Here is a 12,388-nt window from a genome sequence, read left to right on the forward strand (position 1 = left end):
TTCTGCTACAGAGAGAGAACTACTGGATTCATAAATTATCAACTCAGAAACCTACAGGACTCAACGAGAGGATTGAATTCTCATGTTATTTATAATTTATGATTGTATTGCTCTGCATACCTTCTTGTTGTCATTGTGTTCGTTTCCTACCATCACACACACTGACACGATTTCCCTAGCACGATTAACATTACCCTCCCTATGGCTCCATGAATAGCGAACAGGACTCCTGACCGCTCTTATCCCAGTTCGAGTCTGCACCTAACCTATCCCACAGTTTATTAAAATTTATGATTAATTTATACGCTTTTTTTGCTCTCGCTTTTGAGAATAGGATTTAACATATATTTTTATCCAAGATAGGCGTTCTCACTTCTTTTCCATATTAAACTCCAGGTACGAGTTTTTTCCTTTCAATACGAGTAAACGCTCATAGATTATAGTCTTTTCACAGTGTCTCGAGACCCATGTGACTAGTCACATGACTCAGGTGTTTTGAATATTATGAACGCGGCAAACCCAAGTGTTCAGCCGGCGTTTTGGCGGAGACGAGTACCGGACCGAAGGCATTCACCGACTCTAAATAGGTTAGTTCATATCCCTTTGCTAGGTTAAACAACCAACCTTGAACTATCTCATATCGAGCATAGTGGTCCTAATCCCGTTTTTTTTACAAACTTTTGTTTTGTTAGGTTCACCTACACTTTGAACACAGGCATGTAAGTGATACTCCGAGCTACTTTCTTTGTTACATGTATAACTTTGCTCCAATGGTTAGATGCATAACTTTGTATCAACAGTAATGATTACGGTGTTATTTAGTGCTTGTGGTTTAAACTTTCCTTGTGGACAAAATGTGTTAGGTTTTATTGCCAACAACCACATATGTTTGCCTATCTTATTACTATAATTTACTAAATCGTGTTTATATTCATTTTGCTCCTAGTGTCAAGTCCCTGATGAAGGGCTGTTTTCTAAATGCCCGAAATGCATTGGACATACTCAGTAGACAATGTCTGAACTGCAACATTGAAACATGATTTAAATCACAGTTATGTTAATCCGCCTTATTCTAAGAAACTTTGAAACAAGAAATTGTGAAAAATTAAATAAAATCAAGAAACATATATGGAACTGCATCTAAGTCGTCTTTTCTTTAGCTAAGGGAGGTCGACAAACAATGTGTGCCTACTTGGGGATGAAACTAGAGCTTCTCTAGCATCACGTTATCAAAGTTTACCTGACGTCGGTAGGACCCGCGACGCCACCTGGTAGAGCACCAACGAACAATAAGTAATGAATCTATAATTTGTGTTAAACTTTTATTGAAACATCAGCTGTGCATCAACTACTACAAGTACATTTCCTCTTCTGTGTCCAACAGTTTGATAGCACGCATCTTGGAACTTTCAATTTGACATTATATTGATTTACAATATGAGTAACTACGATGAGATCTCTAAGAGCACTGAGGCCAGAGCCTCCACCTTTGCATTCGAATCAAAAGATGTGGACCAAATATATTCTCTCATCAGGGAGGAACTCACACAAGAAACCACAAGTCGGTCTAAAGAGCAAACAATCAAACAATTACTTTACCTATCCAAGAGGAAAACTAATCAACAACTTCACGCGAGTACTCTCATCAAATATCATAAGAACTTACGTATACCACGAGGACTGAGGATTGCCCTTAAACCTTCCCTATGCAAACACTCCAAAAAATTCCAAGAACGGTGGTATGAGATTCTAAATAAATGTTCACTGGACCTTATTCTCCTAATCATTCAAGAGCTTTCCACCATCTTGGAGGAACTTTCCACAGAAATTCAGGATACATCAACTGAACTCTCCAAGATGATGACTGAAGAAGAACTCAGCGTCACCCTGGAAGACATTAAAAACCAGATTGACCGACACACAAGAGAAATTAATGAACGCAAAATCAGGAAATTTAAACGGGATACTTTGGATTACCGACTAGGAGAGGTATATACATGGGCAGACATCTATGCCCAGAAACGTAGAAACCGTCCTTACAATTCAAATACCGATACCTCATCCACTGACAGTGAACAAAGACAAAAACCACGTCAAGCACAACCGACACGGACACCACAAGAACCCATCATTATAGTGGAACCAACTACCAGCAAAATACCTGATAAGAGTCCTTTTTTAGAACAGGGTCAATCCCAAAAAGGAGACCCCGGAGAAGCAAAAGAAAAAGAGAAAGAAAGGGAACCACCCAATACACGAAGCACATCATCTACAACCAAGGAGAAAGACAAGAAACCGAAGAAAACTCAACCACTGAACACCTAGTCATTAACATCAGTGACCAAAGATTCAATACTCACGAATTACAATTACTACAAAAAGGTACTTCTTTTGTACCAACCACGTCCACCGACCAATTGGAACTGGAGGTCAGTTTCTTTAAGTTGATGCGGAAACTCAGACTTAGGCATTTTTTTGATAATGTCATACCGGAACGCCCATCACAAGAGAAAGACCAACTGTTGGGATTACGACCACAAAGCTCATTCCAAGCACCAATGAGCCACAAAACACTAGATTTGTTTGAAAACATGGTTAAGCAAGACCTTAACAAAATCAAACATCGTAAACCATCCAAAAGGAATATCACTCAAAAAGATCTGGATACACTAAAAAGAATATCTACAAATGAAAAAATAACCCTTACGAAGGCTGACAAAGGGGGAGCTATTGTCATAATGAACACTACTATGTATGATCATAAAGTGACGGAACACATTAATGACACGACAACATATAGCAAACTTACTACCAACCCTACGATGGAATACTACACCACGCTTAAAGACATCATTGAACGTGCTCACAAAGAAGGTACTATTACTGATAGAACCAAAACGTTCTTAACCACCACAAATCCTAAAAGCCCTTCTCTAAGGATGACGCCTAAAATACACAAGGATATTCAAAGTCCTCCCATGAGACCAATAGTCTCCACCAAAGGGAGTTTCCATCAACCCATTGGTCAACTTACTTACAACCGTCAGTACAAGCTGCACAAACTTACATTAAGGACACTTCAGATTTCTTATTGAAATTACAAAAAATACCTCTTAACAACACAGAAAAAATACTCCTATGCACTGCGGACGTCTGTAGTTTATACACGAGTATACCCCATGACATGGGGATTGAGGCTATTGAATCAGCATTACTGAAAACAGATCTAGACCAACAATTCCAACTATTTCTTATGGAACTGATGTACTACACGTTGTACCATAGCTATTTTAAGATCAAAAATGAATGGTACCAACAGCTTACCGGGATGGCTATGGGAAACTCAGCGGCCCCCGTATACGCCAATATTTTCATGGAATGGTATGAAAATCAACATATTCTCAAGAACATAAACTGGACCAAACATCTCAAAATGATTGCAAGATACATTGATGATTTTTTCATCATTTGGACTGATTCGGAGGAATCATTGAAAAAGGAACTGCACAACTTTAATGCCATTGATCCACGTATTCAGCTAACCTGGAACATATCGGATACTTCAGTCAATTTTCTTGACACAAGAATCACTGTAACTCCACAAGGATTTATTACCGATCTATATGTTAAGCCAACAGATAGGAATAACATGCTTCTGTATTCCAGCTTTCATGAACCTAATTTAATACGGAATTTGCCATATTCTCAAATGGCAAGGGTCAAAAGGATTACCTCAGATCCAACCACCCTTCAACAGAGACTCTCGGAAATGTCAACTAAATTCACCAATAGAGGTTACCCGAAGTCCCTTGTTGAAACAACTAAAAAGAGAATTGAGAATACTGATAGAGCCCAACTCCTAACACCAACCATCAAAAAAGAACAAACACGAACAGTAGTGGTTTCCAAATATTCAACTAGCAGTAACAAATTCAAGCGGATCATCAACAAACATTGGGCCATCCTCAACATGGAACCAGATTTCAGAAATTCATTTAGTCAACCACCGATTTTTGCATTCACTAGGGCCAAGAATCTGGGAGAAATAGTTCAATATCAACCAAGACAGACAGGTTCATTTTCTGGAACAAAGCCTTGTTTAAACTGCGGCAACTGTAATAACACTATTAAAGGAAACATCATCAATCATCCTACACAAGGATATCCTATCAAACTCAAAGTCAGTGCTACTTGTGATTCTAGCAATTTGATCTATGGTATTAAGTGTCCCTGTGGGAAGCTATATGTAGGAAAAACTGAACGCAAGTTGAAAGTACGCTTAACAGAACATAAATCAAACATTCGTCTGAAAAATTTAAAATCAGCATTATCTGCACATTTTGTGGAGTCTCAGCATAATGTTTCCCAAGTCAAGTTTATTGTTCTTGAAACTGTGTTGAAAACTGAAGGCAGAGACAATAATAAATTTCTGCTACAGAGAGAGAACTACTGGATTCATAAATTATCAACTCAGAAACCTACAGGACTCAACGAGAGGATTGAATTCTCATGTTATTTATAATTTATGATTGTATTGCTCTGCATACCTTCTTGTTGTCATTGTGTTCGTTTCCTACCATCACACACACTGACACGATTTCCCTAGCACGATTAACATTACCCTCCCTATGGCTCCATGAATAGCGAACAGGACTCCTGACCGCTCTTATCCCAGTTCGAGTCTGCACCTAACCTATCCCACAGTTTATTAAAATTTATGATTAATTTATACGCTTTTTTTGCTCTCGCTTTTGAGAATAGGATTTAACATATATTTTTATCCAAGATAGGCGTTCTCACTTCTTTTCCATATTAAACTCCAGGTACGAGTTTTTTCCTTTCAATACGAGTAAACGCTCATAGATTATAGTCTTTTCACAGTGTCTCGAGACCCATGTGACTAGTCACATGACTCAGGTGTTTTGAATATTATGAACGCGGCAAACCCAAGTGTTCAGCCGGCGTTTTGGCGGAGACGAGTACCGGACCGAAGGCATTCACCGACTCTAAATAGGTTAGTTCATATCCCTTTGCTAGGTTAAACAACCAACCTTGAACTATCTCATATCGAGCATAGTGGTCCTAATCCCGTTTTTTTTACAAACTTTTGTTTTGTTAGGTTCACCTACACTTTGAACACAGGCATGTAAGTGATACTCCGAGCTACTTTCTTTGTTACATGTATAACTTTGCTCCAATGGTTAGATGCATAACTTTGTATCAACAGTAATGATTACGGTGTTATTTAGTGCTTGTGGTTTAAACTTTCCTTGTGGACAAAATGTGTTAGGTTTTATTGCCAACAACCACATATGTTTGCCTATCTTATTACTATAATTTACTAAATCGTGTTTATATTCATTTTGCTCCTAGTGTCAAGTCCCTGATGAAGGGCTGTTTTCTAAATGCCCGAAATGCATTGGACATACTCAGTAGACAATGTCTGAACTGCAACATCGAAAAATGATTCAAATCACAGTTATGTGAATCCGCCTTATTCTAAGAAACTTTGAAACAAGAAATTGTGAAAAATTAAATAAAATCAAGAAACATATATGGAACTGCATCTAAGTCGTCTTTTCTTTAGCTAAGGGAGGTCGACAAACAATGTGTGCCTACTTGGGGATGAAACTAGAGCTTCTCTAGCATCACGTTATCAAACCTCTAAATGTCGCTCATATTCACACAGAGGGAATTCCTCTGAAAATAGTCATATTAATAGAACATAAGCCCTCACCCCTCAGAGCGTGGCATGCTTTATCATAGGGCTCCACCTCCCATTGGTTAGAATGGTTACCAATGTGGACTATACCCCTGAAAGACAGGGGATCTCTCTATGTGTGAATTATGGGTGCCCAAAGATGTCTTGTGTGTGCGCTCAGTTGTTGAGAATAGAGAGGATAAAAAGTATTGAGACTAAAAATAGATGACAGGGGCTTGTTATGACCCAGAGGCTTGGACGACATGTTTCTGCCTTAATTCTTGCCCAAGTACAGGACCAGTGGTCTTTCTTCAGGGTCGAAATACTGCCTTTAAAATAATCACTCAATTTAGCGGATAATAAGACTGATATGTGGAACCAATGCATTCCTTGAAGGTGTTAACACTTCAACATCTTACGCAGCCTAAGGAAAAACAAAATAAACATAGAGACAAAAGATTCATATAATGTTTATATTAGTTATGTGGTCTTCTATGCTAATCGAGGACTGGAATAGTGACACAGCCATATCTATCTACCAAGCAGATAACCAGAGTGAAGGGGTGCACTCAATACCATAATCTTTGTTTGTCTGATATCAGTTTCAAGTGGTTTCTGACATCCCAGTCCATAACCATAATGAATCGGGAGCAAAAGTTGTGGAAAGCAAGTTCACTGTTTCCATCCAGTCTAAGAATTAATTGGCATGGCACAAACAAGTCAGATTGAAGGAACAGGTAGACAAAAAGATGAGTAAGCATGGCCATATACAGATTAAATAGTGTGGGGTTAAGAGAAGAGACTAGTAGCACTCCAACAAGGACCCAACTGATAACTTGAAGTAAAGCATAAAAACTGCCTGACTGCAGTTTCTTAGAAAGATGTGACTCCTATTCAGATCTTTCCTTCTGTTTTCATGGCAGAATCCTCTAAAGGATAGGCATCGATTATTCTGTAAAAGGGATATTTCTTGGATACTCAATGTGAACTCCATGACTTCCATACTTTGAACAATAGATCTTAATACCAAAATCTAGATATAGATCTTACAAAAGGAGGTAGGTGACTGGATCAGAGTGTAGGTGTTAAGGTTTCACTCCCAGAAGCAATTAAGATGGAGATTTGAAGGGATTAGTTCCCATGAATCTTGCTGAGAAGTATTAGAGGCCAAGATACCTACAGGCGAAGGGACCAATTCCAATGGATCACTGAAAAACAGTTAATTACATGAATGGAAATAGTCACAATCTTGCCTCAACGGGTAAAATACCATCGAAGTAAGTGTCAAATACGGAAGGGAACTATTCCTTACTCAAGGTAGTATCAATGGTGAGGGCTAAGGGCAACAGCAGCTGTACTGTTCCACAGTAGCAGTGGCTTCCATTGGTGGTAGAGAAATGAAGACATGAGGGAAAAATAGGAGCAAGCAAGGAGAACCATAGATGTCCCTGTTTGACGAACCCCTATGGAAGAAAACAAAAACTGTGATGGACACGTAATGGGAGCACGAGCTGCCCCATGCTAAATTCCACAATTGCTAAAGTTGACAGATGGCTTGTTCTTCCAGAATCTGCTATTTCTAGCTATCTGGAAGTGTTCTGGAAAAGTGACAAGTTTGCCTCCACTCTTCGTGTCTTTGGTGCCACAGCCGCATTGAGATGCCAGCACAAAAGCCAAAAGTGAGAGCAAGTCTGACCTGGCTTCCTCCTATGCTCAACTACATCCTAAGTAAAGACATATCTGACATTCCAACCACTAAGCCTACTCACTAGTGCAGCATGAAATACAGTGTCAGAGGCCGGAGAGAGCTCAAGTAGAATCATCACTTCTGCACCTCCCTGGTGCAAAGTTATATGGAATCCATTACGAATTGCTACCAGCACAACTTTTCTATGATAGGACCTGAAACTTGCTTGAGCAGGATTAAGTATTGTTATCTATTATGAACTCAGAGACTTGAGCTCTAGCTTCCTTTTCTACAAGCTGCGCACTAAATGCCAGCAGAGAGCTGGGATTATAATTGCCTAATGAGGAAGTATCTAAAATGAGTTTTTATGAGTAGGGGACTGATGCATGTCCTTTTCCATTCGGAAGGAAGAGTTTCAGATTCAAAGGATACATTTACTATTTGACGTGATACTGGAGAAGTTATAAGAGGTATCATCTGCATTATCCATGCAGGGCGTATTGCATGCTCTATTGTTCAATGGATTCCATAAAGATTGTGCAAATTCCTGTGCCTCATCGGAGCTGACAGTAAATTAGCAGGAGTAGTTGCAAAACAGTGGAAAATGACTGATACATGGGTTGGAACATATTCTTAAAGAAAGAGGATAGGAATTCACATAGCAAGAGTGAAGAAGAACCAGATTTATAATTGGATACGTTAAATAACCCAACACTTGTTAAATTTTGGCAGGGCAAACTTTCCAAATTTAACAGGAGAAAACACACAGCAGTTACTCTCTCATGCAGTTTTTGGTTAGTTAAACACCAAAATCTGCATGTTATTCCCCATAAATTCATATTAGATGTTATTTATCGCACCCAATAAATGGCGTATCCTGTGGTATTGCTATTTATCAGAGGCTGTAAATAACACCTCAACTCGTAATCAGGCCTTTTGTTTTTTTACATGGGCTTTTAGCCTGACGATTACTTACCACTGGATCGCTTCACCTTCATTCTCATTTCCTTGGTTCTCCTTGGTCAGCGGGTGCCGGCTTCACTTCCTCTTCCACTGGTTGCCCCCTCCTGGAGCAAGGCCCAAGTACTACTTCCTTGCCCAGTGCGTGCTGAAGTTATGTTATGTTATTAGAACTTGTAAAGCGCGCTGCTACCCTAGGGTGTCCTGGCGCTGGGTCCTAGTTACCTGGGGAAAACCGTGAACTGATTATTCAGAGAAAAGCCAGGTTTTCAAACCCTTCCGAAAGGAGATAAGATCTGGGGCATTTCTGAGGTGGAACGGAAGCTCGTTCCATGCTTTGGAGGTGCAGTGAAAGAAACTTCGGCCTCCCCAGTTAGTTTTCTTAAACATAGGAGTTCGAACTAGTTTAGACCTGGAGGAACGCAGGGTTCTGCTGGGGACATACCAAATGAGCATGTGTTTAAGAAACTCCGGGCCAATCCCGTTCACTGCCTTAAAGACCACACAAAGGGCCTTAAACCGTGATCTAAGTGGGATTGGAAGCCAATGTAATTTCCTCAGCTCTCCTCTAACCGAGGCAAACCTAGCAGTATCCGACAGCAGTCTGACTGCCGCATTCTGGACCAGTTGCAACTTGTACATATGTTGTTTCTATACATTAAGATAGAGGCTGTTGCAATAGTCCAGGCGGGACTAAATCAGAGCCTAAGGTTGCTGGCTGAGAGGAAGAGCTTGTTTTTTTGATTATCCTGAGGACTATAAAACAGGCAGACGTTACCTGGTTCACTTGGTCCCCCATGGTGAGTTTGTTATCCACCAGGACTCCCAGATTCTTGGCTTTCCTAGAGGGTATAGGGCGGGATCCCAACCCTGATTTCTACAGACAATGCTAATTCTTTTTTACTCAAGGCCAGTGCAAAGTATTATGGAGGTCGGAATAAATCAGGGAAACTTCTTGCAATTTACCTTAAGATCAATAAAGAAGTACTATTATTGATTCTATTCTAACTCCTTCTAATCAAAATCTATATAAGACCGAAGATATTCTTTCAGAATTTACAAAATTTTATCAGACGCTTTATTCCCCAGAGTTCCAGTCAGACACACATGACTCCTCTAATTATTTATCTTCCATTCCTGCACCTACACACCCTGACTTAGATTTTTCTTTATTAGAACAAGATATTCAGATACAAGATATTTCTACTGCTATTCGTTCTATTAAACAAGGCAAAGCTCTTGGACCTGACTGTTTCACTATCAAATTCTACTCATATTTCTCTTCTTTTCTTATACCTAAATTACACCACCTCTTTCATTATTTTATTTCATCTAAGTGATCCGTGGTTCAAGAAGCATTGATATGCCTTCTTCCTAAAGACGGTAAAGACCATAGATTATGTAAGAATTATCACCCAATTTCTTTAATTAATTTAGACTATAAGATTTCGACCACATTTTTAGCTCTACGTCTGGCAAATTTTTCCCCACATTTAGGGGCCTATTACGATTGCGGATTTCCCGCATCCACCGGGCCGGCGGAAGCCACCGCCGGCCCGGAGGATGCGGGAAATCCGCCGCGGAGCCTTGAAAGACCCACCGCCATATTAGGATGGCTGGTGGGTCTTACTATCTGTCCTCCGCTTTTCCGCCGCGGGCGGATTCCGCCCGCAGCGGAAAAGCATTAACATGGCTGGCGGTGTCTATCAGACACCGCCAGCCATATTAGGATGTCTGCAGAAAGATGCCTTTACACGGCGGCATTTCGGCCGTGTAAAGGCATACGGATTTGTGTTTGTGAAGGGGGGGTGGGGGGTGCACATGGGGGACCTATGGTACCCCCCTGCATTTGCCTGCACAAAGCGGCAGGCACCGCGAGGTGCCTGCCGCTTTGTGCATGCAAATGCACAACTTACATTTTTATCATTGCTGCGGGTGCTGCTTCAAGCAGCACCCGCTGCAATGATAAAAATACAGGATGTGACCGCCAGGGTGGCGGTCACATCCTAATTTGCACGGAGGGACCTCCGCTGCCCCTGCGGACGGTCCCTCCTACTCTATGGTGGCGGACGGACTCAGGTCCGTCCGCCATCATAATCGGCCCCTTAATTGGGAGAGATCAATGGGGATTTTTAAAAGGTAGACCTCTCTCCGATAATAGTCGCTTATTTTGTAATGTTATCAGTAAATCCTAATATTACAAGTCTTCCCTAGCAGCGATTTCTTTAGATGCGGAAAAAGCGTTTGATAGAGTTAATTGGTCTTTGCTTTTTGCCACTCTCCTCTGCTTTGGGTTTGGTCCCAAATGTATTCAAGTTATTTCATTGCTCTATTCTTCTCCCAAGTCTTCTATTTTAGTTAATCGTCTGATGTCTCCTTATTTTCCTCTTCGCAGAGGTGTACGACAAGGTTGCCCTCAAACCCCTTTATTATTTATTCTCGCCTTAGAACCCTTTTTAATAAAGATTCGTTCTAATCCACAAATTACTGATTTCTCTTATGGAAACTCTCAACTTAAACTTTCAGTTTATGCTGATGATAGCCTCTTATTTATTTCACATCCACAGTCGTCTTTACCAGTGTTTTTATTGGAAGTAGATAGCTTTGCATCGGTCACAGGTTGTAAATTAAATGCGGATAAATGTGAAATTCTTCCTTTAAATAATGTATGTTTCTATGCTGACTTTAATGCATCTTCGTTTCATTGGAGTCCAGATAAAATTAAATATCTTGGCCTATTGTTTTCGGACTCTGTTAAGAATTCTATCACTCTGAATTTGAACTCCTTATCTACAATCTTTCTAGAACTTACATCTCGCTGGAATCCCCTATTTCTATCCTGGTGGGGTCATCTTGATACCATCAAGATGATGCTTGTTCTTATTATATTGTTTTATATTTCAAAAATACCTGTTAATATTCCCCAAACTTACTACAAAAAGTTTACTCAATTTTGTCTACATTTTTATGGAATGGGAAAAATCTAGGATGTCTCTGTGTAAACTTAAAAAACCAGAACATTTGGGAGGAGTTAATTTAACGGACTTTGGTAAATATCATCTAGCATTTTGTCTTAAACATTCTGCCTTTTTTTTTACAAGATAATGATGTTGTATCTATACCTTTATGGGCAGATCTGGGGAAATCTTTTTTCAGTCCATTTTCCCTGCTGTAGTGTTTGTCTTTCATGTCCAGGCCTACATTCTTACCTCTTCCAATTTTCAAAAATATGTGCAAGATACATTCCCATATTTTTATTTCCTTCAAATCACATAAAGATCAATTTTTAGCCTCTTCTATTTGGTATAATGTTTCGATTAAAATCAACAACACAGTTATTTTTTGGAAAGATTGGTACTCTAAAGGTTTGAAATGGGTTTCTCAATTATATCATGATAGTTCCTGTTGTCCTTTTTCTGAAGTGCAATCACTTATTTCGCTTCCAGCTTCGTATGAAGATAAATATAGATTACTTATCTCAGCAATACAGGTGGCTTATCACAATTTCTCTTCTGAACAGTTATCTTCATTCTTTCCTTCTCCTATTTGCAAGCTATTAGATACCTTACTATCTGCATCAATATAAAAGCATTTAACTCTAATCCCAGTAGATAGAGATAAAACAGAAGTGGAACATCTTTGGGAAATAGATCTACGATCCACTTTTCCCACATCTCTTTGGAATAAGATTTGGTCCAAAATAAGAAAGTCTTCTAGAGCGGCTAATACAACCATATTTTTTTTATTTATAATAGACTATTAATTACACCTGTTAAATTAGATTCTTCAGTATCTTCCAATTGTTGGTCCTGTTCTCAACCGTTTGCAGATCTTAAACATATGTTATTCGAGTGCCCTCTTATATATGACTTTTGGCTAAAAGTTTGGAAACAGATACATTCTATTTTTAATTCACATTCTCCTTTTAATTTTATTAATCTTTTTCTGGGCAGCACTTCTGATTATTGGTCATCTCAATCCAGGGCGTTTTTGTATAATTGATTTACTTCTTGCAGTAGCTTTTCAACAATTTACCAAAT

The 12,388-nt window shown here is 39.4% G+C and overlaps 1 protein-coding gene across 1 annotated transcript in view; it reads right to left on the minus strand.

Annotated features, from left to right (window-relative positions):
- Positions 1–1,361: 1,361 nt before the first annotated feature.
- Positions 1,362–12,388, minus strand: part of LOC144819505 (uncharacterized) — a 102,295-nt gene continuing 91,268 nt past the window's right edge. Inside the window, exon 2 of the mRNA XM_078677358.1 lies at positions 1,362–1,615. The gene's annotated coding sequence lies outside the window, so the exon portion shown is untranslated. The remainder of the gene's footprint in view (positions 1,616–12,388) is intronic.

Source organism: Lissotriton helveticus, chromosome 2_1 (genome assembly GCF_964261635.1).
Source record: "Lissotriton helveticus chromosome 2_1, aLisHel1.1, whole genome shotgun sequence".
Classification (NCBI taxonomy): domain Eukaryota; kingdom Metazoa; phylum Chordata; class Amphibia; order Caudata; family Salamandridae; genus Lissotriton; species Lissotriton helveticus.